Source organism: Xiphophorus maculatus, chromosome 15, assembly GCF_002775205.1.
Source record: "Xiphophorus maculatus strain JP 163 A chromosome 15, X_maculatus-5.0-male, whole genome shotgun sequence".
Lineage (NCBI taxonomy): Eukaryota > Metazoa > Chordata > Actinopteri > Cyprinodontiformes > Poeciliidae > Xiphophorus > Xiphophorus maculatus.
Window position 1 is genome coordinate 7,906,622 of NC_036457.1, and position 13,439 is coordinate 7,920,060.

Genomic DNA, 13,439 nt, shown 5'->3' on the forward strand with positions numbered 1-13,439 from the left:
GGGTTACTGTGGTGAAACTAATGAAAACTACTCTGCAGATGACAGGGATCTAACAAGAGAAGGCTGAAACCTGGACTTGAAAGAGACAGATGATTTGTATTCTCTGAGTGGCTCTTCAGATAAATTCAAATACTCTTCATTTCACAGTGGCAAAATGCAATTGGAGATGAGAATGCACAGGAGTGTGGAGGCAGGAAGAGCCAAGTATTGATGTCGTGTATGGGAGAGAGGTCTTGAATAATTCATTGACAATTGGTCTCTGCAGAGTGGCTTTGGCTAATGAGTGCATTTGCACCTAATTAGACCTCAACATTGTTCCAGATCAAATAAACAGGACACCAAAGGCTAGGTTGTAAATACCCGTCTGTATTTGTACATCTGAAAGAGAGAAAAAAAATCTCTTTGTCTTGTATTACTCTGAATTTTTAAATCATAAAACAGGCAGCAGAAAGGCAGCAGTACACTTTGAACAGTGAAAGAGCCCAGAGCAAGAAATTCTCAAAGAAGACAGTTTTTAAGAGGGCTGCACATCAAAGTTTTGGGGAGAATTTTCTTTAAATTTAGCTCCCAGAGAAACTAGATATTTATATACACTGCATAAAAACACGCAACCTTTCTTTCCTCACAGTCACATTAGATCAGACTCAACCATTCTTGTTTTAGTTAAGGATAGTCCAAATTATATTAAATGCCACAATAATAGTAGATATTTTAATGAGACCTCTAATTTTTGGCTTCAAATTCTTTAAATGCAGGAGTTTATATACAATTCATGTGACTTCAAATGCTCTTGATGACCTTCAACAAGCTTCTCATAAAGTTTACTGGATATTTTTCCCATTTCACTTGAAAAAACTAATGTAAATGAAACCTTCACACCTACATTTTCCACTCAGACATTAACTTTGTCGTCTTTTAGCCACTTTATGACTAATTTGGTGGTATGTGATGGTGTTAGTTATGGATGCAATACACAGATTCTGTAAGTACTTTTGTTGCACCTGATTATATATTTGAATATACGTTGCATTCAACCTCTTTGACTTCCTTGTCCATACTCCTGACATGTGGAGCTGTTGCAAACAGAAACAGAGATAACCCCCTGATAACCACAGGTTACACAAGTCAAAGAGGTTGACCGAGTGTCCAAATGTAATTACCTGAGGGTTGATTTAATTCTCGAAGCTCTGGTTTTATTGGAACACCAATCTATTTTGTTCTACCATCTTTCCTTCTGGTGCCAAATCTGTTTAAACATTCCCCCCTTCATTCAGCAAAAGCAAGAGCTACAGTTAATGATATGATTTGAGTTATTTTATCTTTCGGAAGAACATATTTAATCCATATTGAAGTCCCTGTGAGAAAGATCAGCAATTTATTTATTTTATATACAACCAAATTACAACAATTTTCCATTTTAATGATCAACAATCCAAGCTGGATTTAATCAGACAATTTCAATCAGACATATTCAAATCATACTTGCACAGTCAGATCAGTTCAGTTTGATTCTGTATGTCAATCATACAGCTTTTGTCTAGACTTCTACTGCAGACTAGCTAATCTACAAAACATTAATCTTTAATCTGGTCAGTCTGTTCCCTGAGGTGACAGCTCAGATCTGTGAATAAGGCTTTTTTAAAAAATGAATTTTACTCTCTTTAAAGGTATTTTCATTATTGCCTTCCTTTTTCGAAGGCATTCCAGTTCACTTCCTCCATCACCGCACCATTCAACACATGCTGTAATCTACTGAAACAACTACAATAGATGAGAACAGGGACCTAACATGAACATGTTAGCTCTGGGAAAATACGTTTTCAGCAGAGTATGAATTTAACATGATGGCTTGTTTCACTTTAAGATTTTTGTGCTCTACCAAAATGTTGCAGCGCTCATTAAGCAAGTCAGCAGGACAGTTTGTTCAGGTGAGCTATAGACGAGGCTGCAGGGCTGTCACAAGCTCTTTGCAGTGGGGAACGGCTTACTGAGACGCAGGGATCACCAGAGTGACAGCGGGGCTCATCAGCAGCAAATGCTGGCGCTTGAGGCGACAAGCCACACACTCATAGCGTGGTGTGAGGGAGTAAAGAGGTCCCGCATGACAAAGTCATCCTGCTTTCTCAGGTTATGAGAATGTTATCATGAGACAGACTATGACTCCTGTGTTAGCAAGAGTACCATTTGCTCCTTATAAAAAAATTATAATAACATGTTACTACCTCCTGGAGAACTTCCTGTCCTTCTGGTACAAGATTAAATATTAACACTTAATATGTGCAATCGTGTCACTACAAGGGTTTGATGATTGCATATGTACTTAATATTACTGGGTCGGACCCATTTTTCCTTTTAGATGCGCTTTAATTGTTAGTAGGGATGCACCAGTATGAACATTTGGGCCAATGTCAGTAACTGATATTAATACTACTGCTGTTATGGTTTTATTTATTGAATTTTAACATAAGAAAATATCTATGCTTGTTCATAATGACGTATACAAACATTAATGATAGATACGGACATAGAAAATGCCAACTAAGAAGGAATGTCATAACCAAGTTAACACAAATGCTCATTTATTGAGGTAAGAGGGGTGGCTGTAAAAATAAGTTTTTTACTTCCTGCCACTTCTTTAAACATGTAAATCTACTTTACTACTGTTCTTCTTTTGCTTCCCTTTGTTCTAAATTTATTTTCTGTATATATAACTTTGTTTATTCTTTCATTACATGACGTTCAATAAAGTCAAACTCAACTAGAATCAAAGATTTGTAAATTGAGAATAAGCATTTAACTATTATCTGAAAGAAAACATTAGATCATCAGATGGTTCTTCTGAACAAATACTTGGTCTTGTATTTGGGAAGGACACTTCACTCGTCTCTCCTGCTAGTGTTGGTCAGAAATGCAGCGATTGCGTGGCGTCCTTGCTTCTGTTAGGTTGCTTCAGGGCAGCTGTGGCTTTAATGTAGCTTATCACCATCAATGTGTGAATGACTGAAGTAATATGAAGCACTTTGAAGTCCTCCAACTAAATAAAATGCTAAACAAGTACAATCCATTTACTATTTTTTGAAGCACTTTGGGTTTCAGTTTCTGCTTGCTGCCTGAACCAGTCAGATGACCTAATGTGTCTTTCTGAATCTAATTCAAATAAATCTTTTGATCATTTTTCTAAATATGAGCCAATCTGAAAATACCATCATCCTGAGAGGATTCTTATTTATTTTTAAGGCCTCAAACCAAGCGTGTAAGTCATTTTACCCACTCCTTTCATTTTTAGTTTTTAATCAAAAATGGGTGCACATCATTCAGTCTCTGATTACTCAGTCTGATTTTGCAAATTAAACGCCCCATATCATCTGAATTCACTCATTTATGGCAGCAAAACTACAATTACTGATCCAGTCTTTTTTTCATATTTCATCTTTTAGAGCAGTGATTGCTTGTTTGTCTGCTTAGATGACAGCTCACTGTATAAACTTGGCTCCCCAGGGCGTCTGCCTCTAAAATACTAAACACACAGCATCCGACGTCTTCATTGCACTGATTAATTAGCCTTGGGGGGGGCAGTCTTTGAAAATAGATCAAAGAGCAATATAATGTAGCTCTGAGGGCTCAGGCTCGCTGTCACTCAATTAAATTTCCATTGATTACCAAGAACAATTTGTTCTTGCCAAGAAAAGACTAGAAATGTGGCTCATTGGGGAGAGTTTCTCAAGCTGAAGATGCATCATCTTGTATATTTCATGTTTATAATTTCATTAGTTTGTTAACATGATGTTGTAAAGAGAAAATTTTGAGACAAACCATATTGTGTGCATGTAAAACAATGCAAGGAGCACAAGGAACAAGATGACACAGAGTCTTAAACAGCAGTAGTGCTGACAACGCTGATGACACTGGGCTTGACGGATAATATCCTCAGACATCTCTGCTGCCTGGAGAGCAGGCAGAGTCATGCTACATAATACACTCGGCTGTGTGTTCTTGTGTGTGTCGTGCAAGATTTCACACAAATGTAGCTGCTTATTTTCTCTTTGCACTGTTCAAAAGTTTTCGCACTCTTTTAACCTTCTCGCAGCCACTGGCACTCAGCAAAAATGAACATTGTTTCAAAGGGTTCTTGGGAATAAAATGGAAATTTGTGATTAGTCCTAATGAGAATAGTCTTTGTAAAATAACCTCTAACTGAAATTGAAGCTGCAAGTTTTAATTGTGGAAATAGCACCTCCCCAAACTTTTTGTCATTATGCTATGACAAAAACCATCATTAGGTCGTTGTATTATCTGTCTCTCACTCTCTGTCACTCTCAAAAAACAGTCAAAACCCAAATAAATGAAAAATATCAATGTTTTATTATACTATAGGCTACCTGTACGGATAAAGTAGAAAGTAGAAGCACTTAAGTGTGTAAAAAAAATACATATTCTGATTATTCTCTGACATACATGAGATGGAAAGTAAGTAGGTACATTTACTCGCATTGCTGTAATTGATTACAATTTGTCTATACTATGTACTTTTTGAAGGAGTTTTAAGAAGCCTAACTTTTACTTTTATTTTGATTAAGTATTTTATTCAATTACATTTGAAATTGTAAAAGGAAAAAGAAAACCCCAGAAAAAACAGCACTGATCCTTCAGCTGGGTTAGAATTAAGATCTGTGCTAGGAAAACCCATCAAATTAACTTCTGAGAAAAAGAAAAAAACACATGACTTTGCCAAAGGGACCGGTTCAACCTTTTGTATGACTTCTGGCACAGAATATTTTAGTGGTACTTGTACTTTTTTCCAGAATTACTAATTCTAAAATGAACATAAAAAGCTTAGGGAAGTATGTAGACAAATCACCTGTGCACGTCACACCTGCTAGAGCACAAACAAACTGACGATGATATATATGACAGCTTTTCTAAGAGGATATGATATCAAGGCTCTGTAAACACATTCTTTCTGCAAGGCTGAAGTGAGTTCAGAGGTGTTACACACATCCAGCCTTATATGGCCAGCCTAGTTCTTCCACATACAGGTGGCCAGAGGAGGCGACCCGGTGCGACGTCACCATTATCAGCGTTTACGGCCTCCCTAAAATGCTGAGCAGATTGGGGAATGTTCTGGTTACCCATGCGAGTAAACACTGATCATGTCCCCTGATTGGTACAGCCTGTCTTCGCACAGCAGTCCACTCTGCTCCCGCAGCAGGCCTCCCTCCCCGCTCACTTTCATCTCCAGCTGTGTCTGGCCAAAAATATCATAAACAAGACTCTGTGAATTGTAAAACTTCTGTCCACTTGTGTGTAGCAGCAGGCATATCTGCTAATGACACCCAAAGAAGTTATGGTAAAAGATTGCAGCGATGCAGTGTTTTCCCACGAACTATGTCTCATCCCCATCTTTTCCTTGGAGCCCCTGATCCCCATTAATTCTCTTGCACAGACACCTCAAACTCTGTGATTGTTTACACAGGCACTCAAACACAGCTCTGGTCCTCCCATCTGCCCTCAGTTTGGCTTTTGACCCAGAAGGCCTCTCTGGAAACTGCTGTGTAATGTCCCTTTCTGTAAAAGGTGCAGATTCTTGGCCGAGGTTTTATTGGAAATACAGCATCCATGATCCTTAATATTACCTTTTAATTCAATGAAAACAAAACATAATGGAAGATCTGACATTTAATTCAGCAATAAAAATAACCTTCAGATTTTCTCTGTCAACAGTTGCGAAGTGATTTGCTTCCTGGACATACTGTAGTTATAACACTACAATAATTAAGACTGCATGAAAAAAAAAGTGCTTAGGAATTTTTTATTTCACCTAAATTTGACTATAAATACAACAAGAACAATAAATAAATTCATAACAACTGTGACAAACAATGACTGATGAGAAGAACCCAAATTCACATTTCCAATACACATATATACACCCCCCCACCCCTGACACACACACACACACCACCACATTTATTTATATACAGTATATATATATACTTTAAACTGCCTTGTTGCTGAAATGTGCTAAAGAAATAAACTTGATAGTGAGGATTAAAATGAGAAACACATAAAAAATCTGAAGCTCACTATTAGATTAGTAGAAGCCGAGTCTCGGTATCAATAGGACGCCATGATTATAACCAGACCCAATAATCAACCCCCTTTGAATTTATTACCATTTTATGGCTTTCTGTTTTTTTAGCCTCAATGGCAAAACAAAATGAAATTTGTGCAAAGCAATGTCAATCTTTAACAAACGGCTATATAAATATTCACCAAGTCTGCATATAGTTGATGTGACTTTGGCTGCGACTGCAGCATTGAGACTTATACTGATATGTCCCAATCAGGCTGGAACATCAGGGCAGGGCAATTTTTCTCCATTCTTTTTATTTTCCCAAACACAGCTAGAGCTCTTATCAGGTTGCTGGAGGGCGTGGACAGCTCTTTTCATGTCCAGCCACAAATTCTCAGTAGGATTGAGATCTGGGCATTGATCTTGTTGTCCAAACCACATGATGTTTTTTTTTCCCTCTGCAATATGCTTTGTGTTCCCCTCACTGTATATGAAAAGAGTCCATAAAGATTGATTGACTGATCTGTATTCTGATTTCATTTGGACTCTCCCGTATGTCCTTGGGCGAATTTATATGAGCTTTTTTCAACAGTGACAGTCATCTTCATCTTTGACTGGTGGAGACCAACAGTTGTCTCTCCCATCTGAGTCACAAAACATATATGTTATTTATACTTAATATAATATCTTTTTGTCCATCAAAGTGGAAAAGTGCTGTCAGCTCATCTGTATACAAAACAAAAGTAAAAGAAGAGTCTGAAGATTAAAAGTCTGAAAAAATTATATTTTAAATTATATTTTAGCTTTGGATAAGATGCTTTTTTCCATGTTATTGTCAAAAGAGACAAATTGTATTGAATGTGATTTCATTAACAAATCAACACAGAGAAAAACGTTTAAGAAGGATGAATATGTTTAATAGGGATTGTGATGTTTTTCTTCCTCCTAGAAACAATGTTAGACTGCATTCTATCATGAATATTTATTTAAAAACAGGACATTTTAAGTATAAATCTGGATGCCTGTGTCAGAAACCGAAAATGGAAATAATAATCCAGATCACAAATCAAAACAAACTGCTTCCCTCGTGACAAATTCAACCTTACCAATTTTAAAAAAGATCCGTGGGGGTCAAATCTTGTTTAGAATCTTTCACCAGAGTAGGATCGAAGAAACATAAATCTTAGAAAATAATGATCTGCTCCTTCTGCACATCCTCTGAAAGTCAGTTATTTACAAAGATTATGACTGCAATAAAAAATCCCTCCCACTTACACTCCCCAGTGGTGACGCATCAGTAATTATACACAAAACCACAAATGGCCCCTGATACCATATCTTGTGTCGGAGCAAATGCTTTTCCAGTGAAGACAACCTGTGTGCTGATATAAATAAAACCAAACTGAGCAAGAATTAAGACCAAAAACAAATAAAAGTGATGGATGATCTCTATCAACTTTTGTTTCTTTTAGTCATGACCACAATCACCGCCCAACCCGAAGGAAGTAATTATTCCAATCAGAGCTATCATGTTTCCTAAATGCAAGTTACTTTGAATTCTAAATATAGCATATTTACCATCAGCACGGGTTTTCCTTTAATCCTGCTATTGTTTTCACGGGGAATTGGACCTATCTAAAATTTTCTATTTTTGCTAATGAGGATTTAACTACTGAATCCCAACAAAACATGTTGAGCTAAACCAGTGCCAGAGAAGAAAACTACCGCTATGCTAAAAATGTTAGAAGTAATTTTTAGCACCTATTACTCAAAATGCCAAATATTTTCATCATGTTTAGCAGCAAACTTTGAAGTCACTCATTTCATCCACTTGTATTGAGGATATTGTTATTTCAGTGAGGGTTGTAATGACCCATAAATTGAGAACTTTGTATTTTTTATCTTAGTTTTCTTCTCCAATCCCTCTCCCGCTAAAGACTACCATCACTCGTGAACAAAACACATAAATACCTGAACTGAAACTGACCCCAAACCCTAAGAAAATAGTTCACCCTTTTCAAGTCCGTGGCACAAAGTAAGTCTTTTGTCAGGCTTAGCCAGTCATCTTTTGGTTATTTATTAAAAGTGTGCACCCTTTCAAACTCCTACATTCAAAAAATATCATTATGGCTCCCTGTCTCTCTATAGTGAAAAGATGAACGACAACCAGTAGGTTGACATAGAAGCCCCTGCATGCCTCTCTTTAAAAAGAAACAGGAGAGTTCTGCTATTGGTCACACTTCCATTAACAGAAGCATTTCAATAAATTTGATCATTATAGAAAAGTTAATTTATTTCTGCCACTCCATCACTAAATGGAACATGTTATTTAAGCCTTTTTATTTATATTAATCATGATTCTCTTCCACTTACAGGTAATAAAAACATAATTTGAGATTAATTTATCACCTCAGACCAAAATAATACACTAATATGTGCTCATCAGAATACATAGTTTCAATTATGTACCCATATGGGTTTTTTTTGTTTGTTTTTCCCTGTGGAGATTTTAACCAACTTTTCTCAAGTGTTCAAACACAACAGCAAAGATCAAGCCAGAGACGATACAGAGTAACTACAAAATGGAAGATATTTGACGAGTCGTTGCCATTTAAGTCGGTCAAAGAGCACATAAGGTATCAAATGTGTCTTGGCTGGAAATGATTCCACAGATTTGCTTATTCATTCTAATAATGACGTGTCACCTTCTAGGTGATTCAGCTGATGCTGTTGGCGGGTTGATAGGGTTAGAGTAGTCTCTCCAATCAGCCCTTCATTACATGCTTCAGCAGCTAACAACAAATCTGTCCAGAAACAGAGAGAGCACAAGGGTGATGTAGCATGTATTTATCAAAAGCAATCTGATGTAACGCCAGAGGAGACAACATATTGGTGAAGCGTCTGGGTTCGATTTAACTCGGTTATCCTGGTGTGGGCTTCAAATCGGGCCTGGGAGCATGTCCTCTCATCCGACACACAGCTGAGACCCAAACTCTGCAGCGTCACAAGCCTTCAGATCCAAACGACCAGGCGTTGGATCTAAGAGCTGTGAAATATCTGTCAATGTTTTATTTTTGTGTGAAAAAATAAAATAAAATCCATCAGGGACCAATTCCAGACGCACAACATTAGGTTCCTTTTTAGGGGATATGAGAGGAAACCTTGGCAGGCCACAGTTTTCCATGAGGTCAGCAAGCGAGGCATTCCAGGCAAAGTGTGAGATCTCTGGGAGAGTAAGCTAATTAAATAAATCACGTGAGTTAAGTACCTGACACACAGTTGAAATGAACAGGATGAAGAAGGAGGAATTAATATTAAAGAATATGAGGCAGGAAGATGTAAAATGAGAACTGAAACCGCCTGTGGAGATGAAAAAAAATCCACTTGAAGAAGAGCAACACATTTTACCTCATTTAATCTTAAATTTAGCTTTAAGTCTTTAATTTACAGTCGCTGCTAATGTAGGAAGTCCAATTTGGGATCATTTTCAAGGCTTTTAGGAGAAAAGCTCATATGACAAGTATCTGTTTCAAGTTCTCCATTTGAGTGTTTCTCTTTGGGCGGCGGAGAAGTGGGGGTGGGAGTCGGGTGTTTTGTAATGTGATACAGGAATTTGAAATGGTCTCATTTAGAGTAAGAGCTGCAGAGACATACTGCATAATGAAACAACTGTGAAAGGAGTGGGCTGAGTTTTCCAACCAATCTATGAACAAATATGGGTAAGCCCAAATAATGACATTTGAACCGAACTGGAAAAACTTCAAAATGTGTAGGAATAATAAAAAAAAGTAAAGTGCAGTAACTGAGTGTGTGCATATTGGAAGCAATACCAGTTTGCCACCGTTTTGAATTTTGATTCTTTGTATGTTGTGATAAATGTATGATATTAAAATGTATTGCTATGCATTTAGGATCAATCAAAAAAAAATTATTTAGCTTTTTCTGTGTGTTTTCAGTTTTAGTGTCCACCATCATTTTGGGAAAGTAAATTTACAACCTTAGATTTCTTTGTCTATGGTCAGTGATTATATTTCAATATTTTGTTATGCTTTATAAGACCTGCATTAATTATAGTGACACTATTTAGTATTTTAATGATTAATTACTGCTTTTGTGCCATATCATTATCCTTTAGACCTGTTTTATGTCTGCCCACATTTAATTCTGTTTTGATTATCATGCTTACACAGGACTCTTTTGTTTTTGTTATAATAAAAGTTAATCTAACCTCTAACTTCACAGGCTTTTCCCATCAGGTCTGGGTTTCACTCTTTTTCAATCATGAATTAACCGACCTCAAGCACATAAGACACTGTTTAAAATACTGGTTAAGCTACATGGGATTTAAACTTAAACTACTTTTACTTGTTTTGCATTGACCGCTGTTAAGGAAGAATAATTTATAAATTAACTTTGGAAAAAGTTTGGCTCTCTCTCGTCCTCAAACTCCCAGGTCCTCTCAGCGGGCGACGTGCGGCCACCAGGAAAACAACAATGCGTGTTGACGTCACAGAATTACAGAGTTTAATCCCATACAAAGCAACGTATGAATTAACAACAAAACTGCAGAGGAACAGAGATATACATTCATTACCTGAGACAAGAAAAAATAGAGAAAGAAAAAACAAAGAAAAGGCAAAGACGCGTCTTTGGAGAGAGCTGATGCAAAAAAGCAAAATAGTGGCAGCTGTCTGAATTATTACTCCTGTGCACGAACTCTTATACTGAAGGTGTGTCTTTCCTTTTTAATATATTCAATTAAGGCGTACCTCTGGTTGACCAACTGGAAGCTACCTTGGACACTGTCGAGGAAAATTATTGATTTTGGTGCTTAATGCAGTTAATTTTATGCATGTGTAAAAGGGTAGGTTTGATACTCTTGTTTTAAACCGGACAGACAGGGGTTAGAATGCAGATCACTAAATGGGGCGCAGCCCGGCCAGAACACAGAAGCATAAATTAACATTCTTGCAGGCAGTGGGGGAGAACTGCTGGAGGCCAGCATCTGCGATGGTGTAAAACTAATGCAAAATAGAAAATTGAAACCCCGTAACATTTAACTTCTAAGTATTAATACCATGTTTACTGAAGATTGTATTATCTCATTTACAAATTATTAAAGGATGAATGTATTTGAAAACTGTATTATCTGTGACGATATTAGAAGCAAATGGAAATTGTTTGAATGAAAATGTTTTTTACTATTAGAAAATGGCTCAGGAATTATACTTTATTTTGTCCTGTGGATTTTATGTATTATTTTGGCAGAACTTAATCTTTTGGGGGGCTGAATGTGCAAAAGCAAAACTGGGGTTTGTAAAGATAACATTTTTTGAAAATTACCAGATGCAAGTCTCTTCGAGAACGTTAGGAGAGATAATGGAAGAGACGTCAGATTTATGGGTGTCTGCGAAATCTTATCTTAAGACTCTCGGCGCCGGGGACATTCGTACCTGGTATCGTCCAAGATTAACTGGTCCGCCTTTGTCTCTCGATAGAAACCAGACGCCTTTGGAACTTCGTTGTAAATTGGGAGACTTCTCAAGTTTCCTGTAGTTCCTACGGGAGTTTCTAATTGGTTAAAGAGCGGAACGCCTTAGTTGAATATATTAAATTGAAGAAACGCCCACTCAGTATAAAACTTCATGTAAACGTTAAAAATTCAGAATGCTACCACTGTTTTGCTTTTGGCATAAAAAGCTTTCTCCAAAGACGCGTCTTTGCCCCCAACCCCCTTGTTTTCTTTGTGTTTCTTTTTTCTATTTTTTCCTGTTACAGGTAATGAATATATCTCTATATCTCTGCAGCTTTGTTAATTGATTCATGCGTTATTTTGTGTGGAATTAAACTCTGTGATCTGTGACGGCAACGCGCAGTGTCGTGGTTTCACTTCCTCCAGCCGCAGTCCGCCTGCCAGAGATCCGTGGACTTTAAGGAAGAAGGAGCCAAACTTTTTGTCCAAAGTTAATGTTAATTATTCTTCCTTAATAACACTCAGAGAAACTTAGAACTCCCCCTAATTTACGCCAAAGATCAAAGGCCATTTGCTCTCTGTTTCAACAAAAGAGCCAACAGCTGCGTCCTGGCCTCCTGGGTTCTACTGTCATTTGGGTAAAGAAAAACATGAGATAAGATTTCACAGATACCTGTGGAATCCGGAGTCTCTCCCGTTATCTCTCCTTACATAAATTCTCAGGAGAAACTTAAATCCAGTAATTTGGTTCAAAGAAAGGTTATCTTCACAAAACCCCATTTAGCATAAATTCTGAGCAATTTTCTAATACTAAACAAAACATTTTCATTCAAACAATTTCCATTTGATTCTGATATTGTCACAGATAGTACAATTTTCAAATACATTCATCATTTACTAGATTAGTAGTTCTACAATTAGATAATACACTCTTCTACAATTAGATAATACACTCTTCTACAATTAGATAATACACTCTTCGTTAAAAACATGTTATTAGTACTTAGAAAAATGTCTTAAAAATTAAATGTTAGTGGTTTCAACATTCTACGTTGTATTCAGTTTTACACCATCCCAGATGTTGGTTCTGAAAGACTTTTGATCTTCTGTGAACCAAACAGACTTCTCTCCTCCAGGCTCAAGTGATCGTGCCCTGCAGAAGATGCTAATTTTATGGCCTCCTGTTCTCTGACAACACAGCAGGAGCCCCATTGAGAGATCCCTTTTGATCTGCATTTGGTTACTGCACTTTGAATACTTGCCCATCAATAGTTTAGTTTTAAATCCTTAACACAAACCTGTTCAAAATTAAGAAATTTCTTCAAAATAAGAATGTTCAATATACCTTTTACACATGCCGCAAGATTAACTGTATTAAGCACTAAAAATAATAATTTTTCCTCACCACCGCTATGAGGTAAATTGTGAAAAGTTAACTGAAACACAAAGATAAACTGTTTAAAATGGTACACCAAGATGGCCGCTGCTGTTTGAAGGGGATTAAAAAAAAGAAAAAAGGCGCAAATATTGTCTTTGGGTTCTAATCGTAGTATTTAGCGCTCAACTTTTAGTCTCTATAATCTTCCTAATGTATGTGGTTACATGTTAGTTGAACCTAAAACTGTTTCTTTAATTCACCTCTGGAGTCAATAGAGTGTTTTTGAATTGAATTGAAATGCCATAAAACATTGTGATGCAACATGACAGCTACAGTTGTTAAAAGGAGTTCAGTCATTCCTTTCAAACATTGTAATCCTGGTAGTTTTTGAGACAGATGTGAGCGATTTATTCTCAACACACCCCATTTAATTTCAAATTTTCAGTGGATGTACGATAAATATCTGGTTTCAGCTGTGCTACTCTGGAAGATAAACCCATGACTTTGGTAAAGAA

General features: G+C 36.9%; 1 protein-coding gene across 1 annotated transcript in view; it reads right to left on the reverse strand.

Annotated features, from left to right (window-relative positions):
• kcnk3 (potassium two pore domain channel subfamily K member 3) overlaps window positions 1–13,439 on the reverse strand; it is a 37,271-nt gene that overhangs the window by 3,205 nt on the left and 20,627 nt on the right. The gene's annotated exons all lie outside the window — the stretch shown is intronic.